Genomic DNA, 15272 nt, shown 5'->3' with positions numbered 1-15272 from the left:
GTGCACGGCGTACCGCAGGATCGCACGCTGCAGACAAGCGGATGAGACCCTGAAGACTTGGCGGCAGACGCAGTCCGACCGGAAACAGAGCAGGAAAGGGCCCGAGTGGGAATGAGCCTCAACAGGGTGACGTCAAGCATCTAAAACAAATGTCACTGGAGGGGCGTCTGGATGGCTCTGTCAGTCGAGCATCTGACTCTTGATTTCGGCTCAGGTCATGATCTCAGGGTCACGAAGGTCGAGCCCTGTCAGGCTCTGAATTCAGCATGGAGTCTGCTTCTCTCCTCCTGTCTCCCGCTGCCCCTCCCCTGCTCACACACACGCACACATGTGCTCCCTCTCTCTCAAATAAATAAGAAAACCTTAAAAAAAAGAAAAAGATGTAATACCATAAACTTTAAAACCACCACCAAATCTCTGCCCACAGAGGACACAGCCTAAGAGTCATCTTTTTTCATTAACATTAAAAAAAAAATCATGCAGACGATTTAAAAAATTAAGTACAGGAAACAAAAATGTTTTATAAATATAATTCTACCAATGCCTGCTTCCCATACTGCCTACAAGCGTGTATGCTCCGTAAATGTTTTACACAGATAAGCACGTATTGTTACATGAACACACAGCTTTTTAAGGACACAGACAGGACTGTAGCATATAGTCTGTTACATGCCTTGATGGCGGGTTTACATCAGGGTTTATTTTTAGTTATTTAGTAACAGGTCTTGAAAACCTTCCCCTGAGAGCACACATAGAAAGATCTCGCTGCCTTCAGCAGCGGTGAAGAGTCCAGGGTACAATGTGCCTAATTCAACCGGGTCCCTCTTGCTGGACACGAGGCTGCCTGCAACCATTCAGGAGACACTCAGAGAGCGAGTGAGTGCTGCCACGAATCTTCTTACAGGGAAGTGGAATAACCTGAAAATGCCAGTATCCTACATTAGCTTGGATTTATTAGTCCTGGATTTAAAAGAGGCTCATAATTCGATGAAGACAATTCCTTAAAATCAGGCCATTTGTGGACATATTAACCCAACACATCTCTACGTTGAAGCCATCAAATGAAGAATAAAAATAATCTACAGAATCGACCTTAATCTACTCAGCATGAAATTCTTCTTAAAGGAGAAAAGATATCATCAGGCATAATCCAGCAACTATTTCTCAATAAATTTACTGAAGTGCAAATACATTTAGTTATGTGAAAACTCTCAGTGCTTAAATAAAGCAATAAAGTGGATCATAAATTAGGGTCCTCTGAGTTCTGTGTAGTAACTCGAGACACTCACAGGGCACTAGCCAATGCGCCCTAATCAAGCACATCCCGGTGGAGGCGCGGTAAGCAAGAGCAGAGCCAACGCCCGGCGGAGGAGCACAGATGAGTGTCAGGGACGGGGACCAGAGCAGTGGCCGAGAGGATCAGGCACTCTCCAAGCCCAGTCCGGCATGTCTTTTGGCACCTGGGGTCCGGGAGAGCATCTGAGCAGACGCAGCGCTCGGAGCCCAGACCGCGCAGGGCTCACTGCCCAACACGCCGCGCTGCGGGACGGGACCCGGGCAAACCCAAGACCAGGGAGAGCCGGTCGGGGACCCAAAGCTGACACTCAGGAGAACACGAAGCAAACCGGAACTCATGGAGGAAACGCAAGCTCCGGACTCAGGAACAGGCAGCCCCGCTGGTGGGCGAGCAGGGGTCGCTGCACAGGGAGAGGAGGCCCGGCGATCAGCCCCAGGAGACAAAGGACCAGATCGAGGTCACAGAAATGTGGCTTCAGGAGCAGTTCCGAAGTCCAGGGGTCAGCACCAGGCCTTCGACTTCTGGGTCAGCCCCCACGCCCCTCCTCCCAGTGGGGCTCCAGGAGAGCTAAAGTACTTCCTGCTGGGCTCATTTCTCCTGGGACCCAGGACAGCACCGGGCCAGCGAGCCCACCCGAGGGAAAGGCAGCGCAGTAAGAGTCAGGGCGTCACCAGCGGCGGGGAAGGGCCTCACTGCGCGTGTCCAGAGACTTCCGCGGCGCGCCTCACAGGCCAGGTCCTGCCGGGATCGCTTCACGTTACCTCCGCAGCACCTTTACTAGAAAGAAGGGAGCAGTGATGGTGACCTCTTCTTCCCAGCCTGTTCGGGAGACTCCCAGAACTGTTTTTACAAAAATACCCATTCTGAATGAAATGAACTTGAAAAACGAGAGAGCTGTTACTGAACACCTCACACCGGCCACGGCGGCTCGCAAGAATCTATCATTTTCGGGAACGTTCACAAGCACTGATTTACGGGAAGTGTGCTATAAAGTCTAGCTTTAGATTCAGCCACAACATTTACCAGCACCTCACATAAACACACTCGGGCAGAGCACAGAGCCCAGGAGAGCTCACACCTTTGAGGGAAAGGGGCTGGCATCGCTGGGAAAGGTTAAAGAAAACAGAAAATCCAAAACTGCCCCGTTTGGAGCTCCTCACAGGAGGGTGGTCACCTGAACAGCTTCTGCCCTTACCAATGGATGATAATTGCAGGCACAGCTTGCTGCCTCGACAGGGGGCAATTTTCACTCTTTTTCCTCCAAATAGTTGATATTTAAGCTATGGCACCAAAATGGGATGGAGCTCATTAGTAGCTATGCAACAGGAGGCATGCAGAGGAAAGCGTAGGTGCACACGCTACCACCCCTCAGAACAGGAACACCGGGCCAGGCGTCAGCAGCCATCAGGGCTCCACAAAACACCGTCCCATGAAATCCCCACATCCACACTGTCAGAGGTGGCCATAGGCCCCCTATACGGATGAAAACACTAGGACAGAGACCCCGAGCACACAGTCCCTGGATATGCGCCAATCCAAACTGCTCCCCCCATGGCCTTCACCCCTCCCCACGCCTCCCTAATGAAGAAAAGGGTCATGCCTCCTGCCGGGCACCCAAAGCACGGCGATGCCCGCCACAGCCAGTGCCCCCCACCTCGTCTCTGCAGCCACCGGCACTACCCCGCTGTGCTCTAAAAGGCCCTCCTGTCACCGACGACAGATGCCCTCCACACACCTCCCTCCACGTTCTGGCTGGTCAAACCCAACTCCGTGTCCAGCTTGGGTCCCGCCTCCTGCAGAAGCCTTCCTCAACTGGACCACTCTTCTAAAACCCCTCCCTCACTCCCCGTCACCCCGCTCCTCTCCGCCGAGGGATAACACAGTCTGCAACCCCGAGTTAAACAACTCAACGTGATCGATCTTACCCGCTGAGCAGGTCGCTGCGTGCACGACTTTACAGAGCTTCCAGAGTTCTGGACCAGCTCACACTCCCTCTTCTTTCCCGCCAAGAGACTGGCGCTCACTGGGTCATCAGCAAGTCAGCAAACAATGGGTGAGCACAGCCAGCCAGCCCAACAGTGCTCGTCGCCCTCTCTCCCACCTCAGCCCCGGGGCCCTGCGTGGACAAATCCTCTAATGTCAGGCCTCAGCCAACTCAACCACGAATGCACCTGCTCACAGGCTGTCCGGTAAGGAAAGGGGCTGTCGATATGCAAAACCCCAGACAACCCCTGACACAGCCAGGTACGACTTAAAACAAAGCTAGTTCAGATCTTCTTCAACTTGCAGTGGCATTAAATCCTAAGAAACCCATATCACAACCTACCCTACAGCCAGAGCCCAGCCGAGCCCGGCCCCGCGTGTGCAGGGCACTCCCGCAGCCTACAGCCGGCCTGCACGAAGCCTCTCTTACCACAGAGCGCTGACCACCTGGCACTTGGTGAACACTGCACAGAGCGTGACAAGCGGTGGCTGTGTGGGGACGGGATGGCTGTCACCGTATGGGCTGGGTGACCCTGCTGATCGCGGGCTCACAGGGGGCTCTGCTCGCTGCCCAGCATCACGAGAGAGGGTCGGACCACGTATGGACACCAGCCCGGGAAAAGATGCACATTCGGAATCGCGAGGAGGGTTTCTACTGAGCACGTATCCCTGTCACACCATTGTAAAGTCGAAAACTTGCAAGCTGAGAGCCATCAGAAGTCAAGGACGTCCCAGAAGCAGAAAAGATGTTAAAGCTGGTGGCTGGGACAGTGTTAGTGCTGATCTAGTTGTTAGGCGTCACGGGGGTTCCCTGAGTGTTTATCATTATGCTCTAAATCCTACAATCGTAAGGATATCACAAATGGGGAATTCAAGATGGTCCTGCAGGGACACATACGGTACAATCTCGGTCGCAGGGAAGGGGAAGAGGGATGACGCAGAAGTGGAAATCACGCCAAAATAGTATCAGTGCCAACGCGGGATTTTATATAATTTTTATTCTCATTATGTTTTTCTCTATTTTCTAAAAATTTTACAACGACATGTGTTTATTTGTGTACTCAGAAGGAAAACAAGTTTTCGAGGAACTCAGTTTGTCTGATAAAAATGCTAAAATACTTTTCCAGTACTAAAGCCACGCCCGGGATAAAGTTCTGTCTAAAGGATGACACTCCCCGGGCATCCTGCCGGCGGACCGGGTAATGGCGCTTTCTCCAGAGAGACGCCGCGTGCGGACGGGAGAGACGGGGGCGGCTCTCTGAGGGGGCCTGAGCCCCACTGCAGGTCTGAGCCGGGCGCCACCACCCTGAGGCCAGGCCGGCAGCAGACGGGACGGGCGCAGGGCACTCCCGGGCGCGGCGATCAACCACGCGGCGGAACGTGGAAGGACGCGCAGGAACACGCCGGGGCATTGGGGACACGGATGCGGGAGAGAAACAGAGGACGACGCGCATCTCAGAGCGGCTCCCGGCTCTACAGAAACTAATTCTGAACCTGAGCCAGGGCTCCGAGGGGCGCAGAGAAAGGAAACGTCTAATTTACATTTGCCGGTGCTTTCAGGCTCCCGCGCCTCTGACGGCGGGTCTGATCCACTCTCGACTCTCGAGGAGGAAAGAGGAAGCGATCCAAGAGCACAGCAGCTGATCGGCTCTCGCCGCGGGGCCCCGCCGGCAGCCAGCGCGTCAGGACGCGTAGCCTAGCGGGGATGAATGCGGGCCAGACACCCAAGGGGCCAGGGGGCCAGGGACCCATTTTAAGCAACACTTTCCACATTTCCCTCTGAAACTCTCTTTAAAGGAAGTGCTCTCCAATCTCCGGAGTGAGGCGCCTGTCCTCTCCCTTCCCGAATGCCCACAGGAGCTCGCCCCCTCTCTCTCCTACATCCAGCCGGAGCCTGCAAGTCCCTCTACGACCTCCTGCACCCAGTCGGTGGCCGAGCGCCACCATTCCCTGCCCCAGGGGGATCTCGGGGCCGCCCACGCCTCCCTGGCACTGGCCTGGCTCAGTGGCAGCCAGCGTTCCTCGGCTCCCGCCTCCCCACACCCTCCACGGGCTCCTGACCCATGCCCTTTCCCCATTCACACACACACACACACACACACACAGGGTTGTGCACGACACACTCCCATCCTGGCTCCCTCTCTCATTCTGCAGCCAGTGAAATCTTTCTAAAATCCCAATTATGTCACTACCCTGCTTTAAAACATTTCTTAATCATCCTTAAAACAAAACCCAAATTCCCAGGGCTTTGTGAAGCCCGTCAGGACTTGCCTTGTCCACCTGTCCGTGTGCAGAGGCCCTGACCATGTCTCCCAGCACTGTCCCGGACCCGACTCGTCGCCTGATCGGTAAGTACTGAGGACCTCCTACCAAGCAGCACTGCGTGAGAAGTCGGGGTGCGGCAGTGAACAAAACCAAATCCCTGGTTGAGTGGGGCTGACAAACCAAATACAGAACCTGGTGTTAGGGTGGCGGCAGCGACAGAGGGAAAACACAGCAGGCAGGTGGCCGGGGGCAGGTGGCCAGCTGTCGCCTTAGGAAGCACGGAGGGAAACCCGTACCAGGAGGCCCAGCCTCAGAGAAGGGCGGTTCCCCAGAGGCCACGCTCTCGCCCCCCCACCTCTGCGCACCCCGGCTCCTGGGCCTGGCCCTCCCACCCTCTCCCTTCTCTGCCTGGCAACCTTCGGGGCCCTTCCAGGCTTTGACTCAGAGTGCCAGTCTTCCAGGAGGCCTCTCCCGCACTCCGTGTGCAGCCACCACCGGCCCAGCACCCCACCTCCGGCGTTGAGTCAACGCATCTTCCCCCCAAAACTGGTAAACGCCCTAAAAGCAGGAGTTGTTCAGCAATGAATCACCCACACTTCCCACCCTGCCTGGCACAGAAGGCACTAGACAGACATTCGTTGAATTACTGAGTTCTAGAAAGGAGCGGTTTCCGACCTAACTCCCTCTCCCCTCTCCACACCCCACCCCGACCCGCACACACCCGCGCACACTTCCATTCATCCTTCGGCACCGCACTCGGGGCTCAGCCGAGCGCCTTGGGCATGCAGACACAGGAGAAATGTCCGGCCAACAGAATTCCTGAAATCACTAACTTGTGACTCAAGTGCAGATACATAATCATTGTATTGTGCTTTGATTTTGCTTAAGAATGCCATTTTTCTCAGATCACAAACAAACTCCTCCAGGGCCACACCCACACCCCGTGTCTGCTCATACACACGCCAGGCTTGGCCCGGAAAGGGCAAGGTCCCAAACGGGCATGATGAGTGTCACACCCAGCACGGAGGCGCCTGGAACTCACGTGGAATAGCATATTCTACTAGCTAGGGTCTGGGCACGTCACTGGATGCGGAGTGTGCCTCCAACCACAATGTGAGTACATATTAACCCTTAGCAGGTCTGCTGCCCCAAGTGCCAGGGTTATCAACCCAGAAACTCCCCTCTGTGCGCCCCAACCTGGGGCCGTGGAGCCAGAGACAACAATAAGCCACAGCATGTGCTTTCTTTTGTTTTTGCTTTTTTTCCCCTAAGATTTTGTTTATTTATTGGACAGAGATCACAAGCAGGCAGAGAGGCAGAGAGAGAGAGAGAGAGAGAAGGAAGCAGGCTCCCCGCTGAGCAGAGAGCACGACATGGGGCTCGATCCCAGGACCCTGAGATCATGACCTGAGCTGAAGGCAGAGGCTTAACCCACTGAGCACCCAGGCGCCCCTCTTTTTGCTTTTTGTTTTTTGTTTTTTAAAATTTATTTCTTTATTTAAGAGAGAGAGAGAGAGACAGCATGGGAAGGGCAGGGGGAGCAGGAGAGAGACTCTCAGACGGACTCCTGCCGAGCACGGAGCCCAGCAACGTGGGGCTCATTCCCACAGCCCTGAGGTCATGAGGTGGGCAGAGACAAAGAGCTGCCCAGGCGCCCCCCGGCACCGCGTGCTCTCCGACACGATGCTCTGCGCACTGCACGTGGCTTCAACTGCTTTGTGACCCGGGACGCACACCCTGACCCTGCCTAGGATGGGGCAAACCCAGCCTGAGGACGTTCTACAAAGTAACCTCCGGCACCCGTGAAGAATACCAAGGTCAAGGCATTCAGAGACAGCAGGATGTCTGCCGCCAGGGGCTGGGAGGGGTGCAGGGAGCTGGCCGGCGGGCGGTGAAGTTGGGGGGCGGACGATGGACGGACGCACGGGGAGCGAACGGACCCGACGCCACCGCGCGGCGCGCTTACCGAGGATTAACGCGCTACAGACCTTAGTGCGTTTTACCACAAGAAAAAACTGTCAAGGGCAAGAAATTCTAAGAAAGGCTGAGATACTCCCTTCGATCAAAGGAGGCTGCACAGACAAGACCGTTAAAGGCAGTGAGCTGAGTGGCCCTGAGGGGCGGCGGGGAGGGCAGAAACTGCTAAGAAAGGGGCACTGCTGGGACAAACGCCAACACGGGGACAAGAACGTGCATTAATAACAGTGAGGTACCGATGACCGATGCCCGGACTTTCACCACCCTGCGACCGTGCGCTGGTTGCGGAAGACAGTCCTTGCTTACAGAGCCACACACGTGACGGCACGAGGGCGCACAGAGCCTTCAACTTAGGCCTCAGCCGCTCGCGGAGGGAGCACAGCCTGACACAGGGAAGCGGGGAGCGACCACGAAGGGGAAGAAGATGCAAACAGCCGGCGACTCTGGGTAAAGGGCGGAGGGAGCTGCTGTCCCGGCCTTACAGTGTTTCTTTAGCTTGACATCATACCAGAACCTAGGGACAGAAAACACTGAAAGTCAAGAAAGCAAACTGATGGGGGGCGGTCAAAGGAGCCCAAGTTCTCCACGGCGGCCTGGGGGCGCGCGCGCTCCCCGCCCCCGCACAGCGGCACCCGTCGGACAAGTTGCGACTCAAGAACATGATTAAAGCATTAATTATCATATCAAACATCTCCTGGGATGGCATCTTCCACGCATCTAACGAGACTCCCAGAAAGAAAAGGTGTCAAACTTCAGCTCTCCTGAAACAAGCATGGTAGACGGCCCAAGTCCTTTCTTCATGTCTTCGGAAGAGAAGGAGAAAAGAGTCAGAAACCTGGAGACACCGTCTATATATAATCCACACGCCACCTTGTTAAAACTCCAGCTTTAGAATTCTACAAGGTGATAATGAGGAGAAATGTTCTTATCCATTTCAGGACTCTTCCACAGCACGTTGTTCAAAATGGAACACGGCACATTTTTTAAAGCAGGTTAAAAAAAAAAGTCTCTGTAGATGGTCCCTTTGTGGCTCCTGAGCCTCCCGTGACGAGTGCCAACGGCAAGTTCACACGCTTCAAGTGCAGAGGCTGGTGGCCGCACTGGCCGCCCACTCTGTAACCCACAAGACGGGACCAGACCCTAGACCCCACCTCCTCGCGGCCACCCTCCTGCCGCGGCTGCCTGGCTTTGGGCCCCGCTTCGCACCTGCATTCCCGCAACTCCCCTCTCCGGCGGGTGTTTGCACCTCCCGGACACCCCGGACCACCCCTCCAAACCCCCCACTCCACCCACGGTCAAAAAGATCCTCTGAATCACAAACCCCGTGTGCTGCTGCCACACGGAGACCCGCAAGCAGCCCCCCACCGTCAGGCCAACAGTCACTCGTCGCTGAGGGTCCCGCGCTGGGTCAGCGGGACTGACTTGCATCTCATAAATGCGGTTCAATGCCAATGACTGACTGATTTAATATAAACGCGAGTTTTCTCTATGATCATGCCTTTCTCACCTGTGAACCCACGTAACAGTGTATTACATCTTGGTGTTGACGGGCCTGTCTGTCCTGCTAGATGCTAGGGTTCTAGAGAGCAGAGCACCCTGTAATAGAGCAGCACACGTTTGTCGTCCTGAAGTGACGACTTCTGGCCACCTTCCCCTGCCATACTTGGAAGGATGCTCCTTCACTCCCAGGACAAGACGCTCCTGAGTGAACAGCAGAGTGACCCCCTCCAGGACACGCGCCGGGAGTCCCGGGCAGCAGGAGACCCTGATGATGGCCGCGCAGTCACGGATCCGGTGACCGGTCTTTATGAACACAAGCTCCAGGATGAAAGGGACGAACAGATCCCTTCTAGACCTGCTGCCGAATCTCTGGTCCTCTCTGCTTGGTGTTTTTGGCCAACCACCTGATATCCTCAAGCTCTGCTTCCTAATTTAAGTCTGACGCCCACTTTCTTCTAACTACACCAAGTCTCAAACTCTTGGTGATGGGACACTTTTATGCTCAAAGATTACTGAAGACTCCCAAAGAGCTTATGTTATAAGCAACATTATCAGCACTTTCCACGTTAGAGGGTAAAGCCAATAAGGAAAAATAAAAGCAATGTATTTCTTTATTGATTCATTTAAAAATTATAAACTCATTATATATTTAAATAGATAGGTCTATGAAAAATAACCGTATTTTTAAAAAATTGTTGGGGTGCCTGGGTGGCTTAATCATTGGGTGTCTGCCTTTGGCTTGGGTCATGATCCCAGGGTTCTGAGATCAAGCCCTGCATTAGGCTCCCTGCTTAGTGGGGAGCCTGTTTCTCCCTCTCCCACTCCCACTCCCCCCGCTTGTGTTCCCTCTCTCGCTGTGTCTCTCTCTGTGTCAAATAAATAAATAAAATATTTTTTTAAATTGTTAGACCAGTGGGGCGCCTGGGTGGCTCAGTGGGTTAAGCCTCTGCCTTCAGCTCAGGTCATGATCTCAGGGTCCTGGGAGCGAGCCCCATGTTGGGCTCTCTGCTTCCTCCTCTCTCTCTGCCTGCCTCTCTGCCTCCTCATGATCTCGTCTGTCAAATAAATAAATAAAATCTTTTTAAAAAATTGTTAGACAAGTGACAGTTTTTTGCAAATCTCTTTAGTATCTGCTTTCCCAGAAGACAGCTGGACCTCAGACTGTTTCCATCTGATATGACGCATTGTTGGGTCGAAGTAGACACACAAACTCTGACCTCACAAAGATGTACCAATAGATCCAAATTACTGAGAATATTCTTCTCTCAGACCATGTCAAAACTCAGAAAATTGCAGTTTCTTAAAGGTTAGCAGCAATCTATCTGAACAGAACACAAAGTAGGATACCTGATGTAGCCAAAGCCACCGCCATGGGCCAACAGCACTGGCCTCACTCTCAGTGAATCTTTTACCCACGGATGATTCTGTGATACCACGGGTCAGTCATCTGGAAACACCAGCTTACTGAATTATGCAGATGTCCCAGATGAACGTCCTTGTACATTTCAAATACAAAAAAATTCCTATTCCTTCTGCCCCCATGGTCTCATTGGAAGAGTCCTAAGGTGTGAGAAGCTGGGAAGCTCGTGGCGGCAGACACGGGTTCTCCAAAATTCTCGCCTTTCACCTGAAAACTCAAATTTCATCCCTCGCAACAAATCCTGTCGGTCTTTTTCCTTGAAGCGACAGCTCATTTTGTCCATTTTCGAGACACGTCTCTGCCAAAGACCCAAGCCTGAGTGCCCAGAGCTGCTGGTTAGTGAGCCAGGTGCAGCTGGGCTCCCTGGCCGGCCCAGCGCGCCCCTGCCTTATTACTTTTTTTTAAGATTTTATTTTTAAGTAATCTCTACACCCAACGTGGGGCTTGAACTCATGACCCTGAGATCAAGAGTTGCTTGCTCCACCGACTAAGGCAGCTGGGGGCCCCTGTCTTATACTGTCATTGAAATAAGGGTCAGGGGAGCCCGGAGCACACCGCAGGAACAGCCGAGCCGCACACCACAGGAACAGCCGAGCCACGCATCGCAGGAACAGCCGAGCCGCACACCGCAGGAACAGCCGAGCTGCGCACCGGCACTGTGCTCTGCTTTTCTGCCTCACCGCCATCCCAGAAGCCTCCCAGACACACTTGGTTTTAGACTCCGAGGCCACAAAATGTGGACTTGTCAGTGGAACGTTGTGACCCCGTTCTAGGCCTTGTTTCCCGAGTGCACCTCCCTCATCGCTGGCCCTGCAACTTAGGTCCCTTCGGCAAGCCGCGGAGTTAAGGCCGCATCTCCTCATCCCATGGGGACAATCATTCCCAACCAGGTAAGGTGCGGGCGGCTTTGGAGAACACAGCGTCTGTGGGAGCCCTTTGCAAACTACGCATTTTCTCTTCAGTCCGTCTTTATCATGTGTCAGCACTGTCCATAAATGAGGTCCCTGCTTTATAATAAAAAAACCCTCCGTTCCAGGAGTTGGGATATAATGAAAAATCCAGAGAAAGCGAGAGTGACCATGAGTGGCTCGGGAGTGGCTTTAGGTGAGGTAATCCGGGAAGGCCTCTCTGAGGAAGTGAGCCGGCGGCTGAGAGTGGACGACCGAGGGAGCCAGGGGTGCAAAGAGCCGAGGAAAGAGCATTCCAGGCCTTTCCATCCAGGAAGCAGAAAAGGCAGGTAGGGCCAGATCAGGAAGCTTTGCGCACCGGGGTGAGGAACCCGCGTTCTCCTCCAAGCACCCGTGAAGCCGGGAGAGGACCAGCCTGGCAGGAACAGGATCGGCTTCCACCTGGGAAAGACCCCCCCCGGCCACCGCAGGAAGAACCGGCTGCGGGCAGAGTGCGTGGAGGGAATCCGGTCGGCGAGCGGGTCTGGTCGTCCGGACAGAAGGCGGCAGCCGCGGGCGCTGGGCTGCACTGGGCAGAGATGGAGCGTGGCAGCCCCGCGGAAGCTGCACTGGGAGGCAGGGCTGGAGGCTCCACGCGTGAGCCGGACAGGGCCGCGAGCAGGGGAGGAGGGAAGAAGGCAGGGGAAATCCGGGGTGGACAGCGTGAGCCGCGGCCGCGTGCTGGGGCGGAGCGCACCGCGGCAGAGCGGGCGTCCAGGAGCTCCAGGCCCAGGTCAGAAGTGAGGCCGGCGCGGGGCCGAGTGGCTCGTGCGTGGACACGACCCGCTGGCGAGGGGCCTCCACAGCACAGCGGGAGGAACCGAGATCGCTGTCCGCCAGCAAACGGGTCTGAGGAGGAGGGATGAGACCCCAGAGGGAGACCCGGACTTTCGGGGAGACGCGGAGGCGGGTGAGAGTCTCGGGAGGGAGCGAGTGGCCCACAGCGGACGCCGCGGAGAGGTCACACAAGAGATAGAGACGTGACTTTCAGATTTAGCAACCGGGGTGGCCTGTGGAGGGTGGTCTCAAGGCCTAGCAGGGAGCCTAAGCGGAGCAGCTCAGAGAGGACACGTGGGGAGCGAGCACTGTGGGGCGAGCCTTCTCCTGTCCCTGCGTGACTCCGAGGCACCCACGCGGCTGCGTCAAAGCACGGCTTACAAACCCAGGGGACAATCAGCTCAGAGACCCGTCTGGGAAACGGCTCATCATTTTATACCTACGTCCCCTACACACGTGTAATGCAGCATGTGTGTCCGTGGTTTTGAGGGCAACAGCTCCCCAGTGTCCCTGATTCTGTCCCACACGTGTGGTAAAGACCCATCTGAGACCAACCGTTCCCACAGGCCCACTTTCCAGTGGGAGAACGAACTGGGGGACAACCATGAAGTATCACAGCAAAACACAAACGGGGCCGTGCAGACCTATCAGGCCTGCAGATGATTCATTCCGAGCTGTAGCTTATGTAAGGCTAGTTATTTGCCAATGACAAGCCCAAGGTGCTACTGACGCATCTACGAATCATTCACTCTAAACAGAACTCACCACAAAACAAACTAACTTGATAACAGCGTATTAAACCAACAACAGCTTAGGAATTAAAATGCAATTATGCTGGCACTGGAAAACCAGCACTGATCCCAAAGAAAAATCGTGGGAATCCCAGGAGAGTGGGCAGCTGCGGGAGCTCTCAGCAAAGATGCCGAACGCTGAGTGGCAGAACACTTTTTAGGGCCATCAGTCAACTTCAGTGAAGATGCCGATTTTAGGAATCCTTAACCACTTCACTCAACACGCACCAGCAGGTCACCACTAACATACACGCAAGACAAGAATCACACGTGGTCACAGAAAGAAGCAAAGACTGAGTCTGGGTTTGGGCAGTCCATGGCTCACCAAGGCGAGTGGAATGCATAGGGCCTACTCCGGGACGCCTGGCCCACGCATGTCACTTTACCCCAAGGCCGCCCCGCCACACCGTGGGAGGGGCCAGGGGAGACAGCCTGGCCCGGATGCCTGCGTGCTCAAGATTCCTAGAATCGGAGTGGCTGTCTGGTGTTGTGGGAACAGAGCAAAGTCACACCCAGGCGACCCAGCGGTGAGAACCAGCCCCACAAATGGGGCTCGTGTAGCCTGCAGTGTCGGACCCCTTTGTGATTTAGAACATCTGAGAGAGTGCCTACAGTTTTAAACCAGAAGGCGTCTCATTTTAAAAAAAAAAGTCTCTGGTTTCTCCAAGCAGAAGAGAGAGAGAAAGGACAAGACCCGGCTGGGACCCGCCTGCCCCTTCAGCAGTTGTGGCCGTCCAGCCGTTGTGGCTGTGCTTTCCAGAGCCCACCCTCTAGACAACCAGACACAAGTCACTGTCAGCTGCCACTTATCTCTGACCCTGTGCCGCCTTCTTCTATCTGGCCCACTCCCTTCGCTTACGCTACCTCCCAGCTGTGAGCATCATTTGGATTTGCAACCTTTGCCCTGGCAGGGGTGCAGAAAGGTCCCCTGGGGCTGAGTCTGAGGAAGAGAGGACAAGGCCTGTTAGGATGCCAAGCTCTCACAAACCGACCTGAAAATATCAGCTTCTGATTTTCTTCCTCACTGAACACCTTGCAAAGGTCAGACACAGCCAACGTCCTCCCCTGGCTCTTTCCTAAGGAAGGACCTCAGTAATTACTCAGATTCAGAACTTTTCTCTTAATAACCTATGATGAGCTTATCAGGGAATGCTGATCATTCACAAATTAATGTTTTAATTAAAAGGTCAAAAATATATCCATTAATCAGTTTGAACAGTTTGAAATTCAGTACAGGGTAGCAGAGGGAACCACATTTCAAAAGAAAGAAAGAAAAAAATGTCCTCCAAATAGTAGAATGGGGGGAAAAAAATGATTAGACAGGTACTTTACAATAAGTTTCTTTTCATAGCATAGCGAGCACAAAAGCTTTGAACTATGAGTTAGTACTAAACATGTCCGTAAGACACACTTTATACAATCTCTTCCAATGACTATCTCCTCTGCTCCTCAAACTACCTCTGGATGGAACAAATTTTCCTAAGGCAAGTCAGTAACAGAAGGACTGGTTACTAGCGACCAAGCAGAATTACCATCACGGAGATCTTACCTACGTTCAACATCATATACGAGAAACAGTCATCTCACCCAAGCACGTTCTTCAGTCCAGAGCAATCGCACTGGAATGTAACACCAACTCCCTTTCTTATACCACTGAAATGTTTAAATAAAGACAGTCTTGAAGGAGAAAATAAATCACAAAAAGACAAACTTGAAGTGTGCACAGAGGAGCAGGTCCCCACCTTCTTACTTTAGAGACCAGGAGGTAGACAGAGGTTAGTTAAGGACAGGCTCACCAAAACTGGCTCATTTCCTTCCTACTAGCTGCTTAGGAGTCACTGTTCCCACTCCCAGGACCATGGAGACCCCCTAAAACCAGGACGCACGCTCCAACCCAGCATCCTCTAACTCAAGGGTGGCAAAAATCCTGTCTCCACGCTACAGCCCCAGGACACCACATAAAAGGAGGAAGAGTCTGGACGCAAGACAAGCCGTGTGGAAGGCTAGGATGAAGTTCTTTGTAACTTTAAAATAACTTTGCATTAATTTGTTACCAGCTAAACCTTCCCCCGTAATGTTGTTTCCCAGCACAGCCATTCACAGAGCTTGAACAAAAAAAAAGGAACCCGGGCAGGCTAACCACGTGGGCACAAGTAATCTAGCCCAAGGTGTCCTTGCTCCGGCGCCCACAGCGCTAAGTACACCAAAGAGCGTGGGAACACTCGCCGGGCTGGACGCTGGAACTCGGCTACCTTCTACTGTCCGAACGAAAGCTGTTTGAATTAAAGTACCACTCTCCGGCGAGCAGCTACCGA

At 53.9% G+C, this 15272-nt stretch overlaps 1 protein-coding gene and 1 long non-coding RNA gene across 4 annotated transcripts in view; both read right to left on the bottom strand.

Moving 5' to 3' along the window:
• Nucleotides 1-15272, bottom strand: part of LOC309850933 — a 1194231-nt gene that overhangs the window by 810938 nt on the left and 368021 nt on the right. The window lies entirely within an intron of this gene.
• RPTOR (regulatory associated protein of MTOR complex 1) overlaps nucleotides 1-15272 on the bottom strand; it is a 308584-nt gene that overhangs the window by 291941 nt on the left and 1371 nt on the right. The window lies entirely within an intron of this gene.

This window comes from Mustela nivalis (assembly GCF_964662115.1).
Source record: "Mustela nivalis genome assembly, chromosome: 17".
NCBI lineage: Eukaryota > Metazoa > Chordata > Mammalia > Carnivora > Mustelidae > Mustela > Mustela nivalis.
The sequence above is the reverse complement of the archived record's forward strand: the minus strand, read 5'-3'. Positions and strand labels throughout refer to the sequence as shown.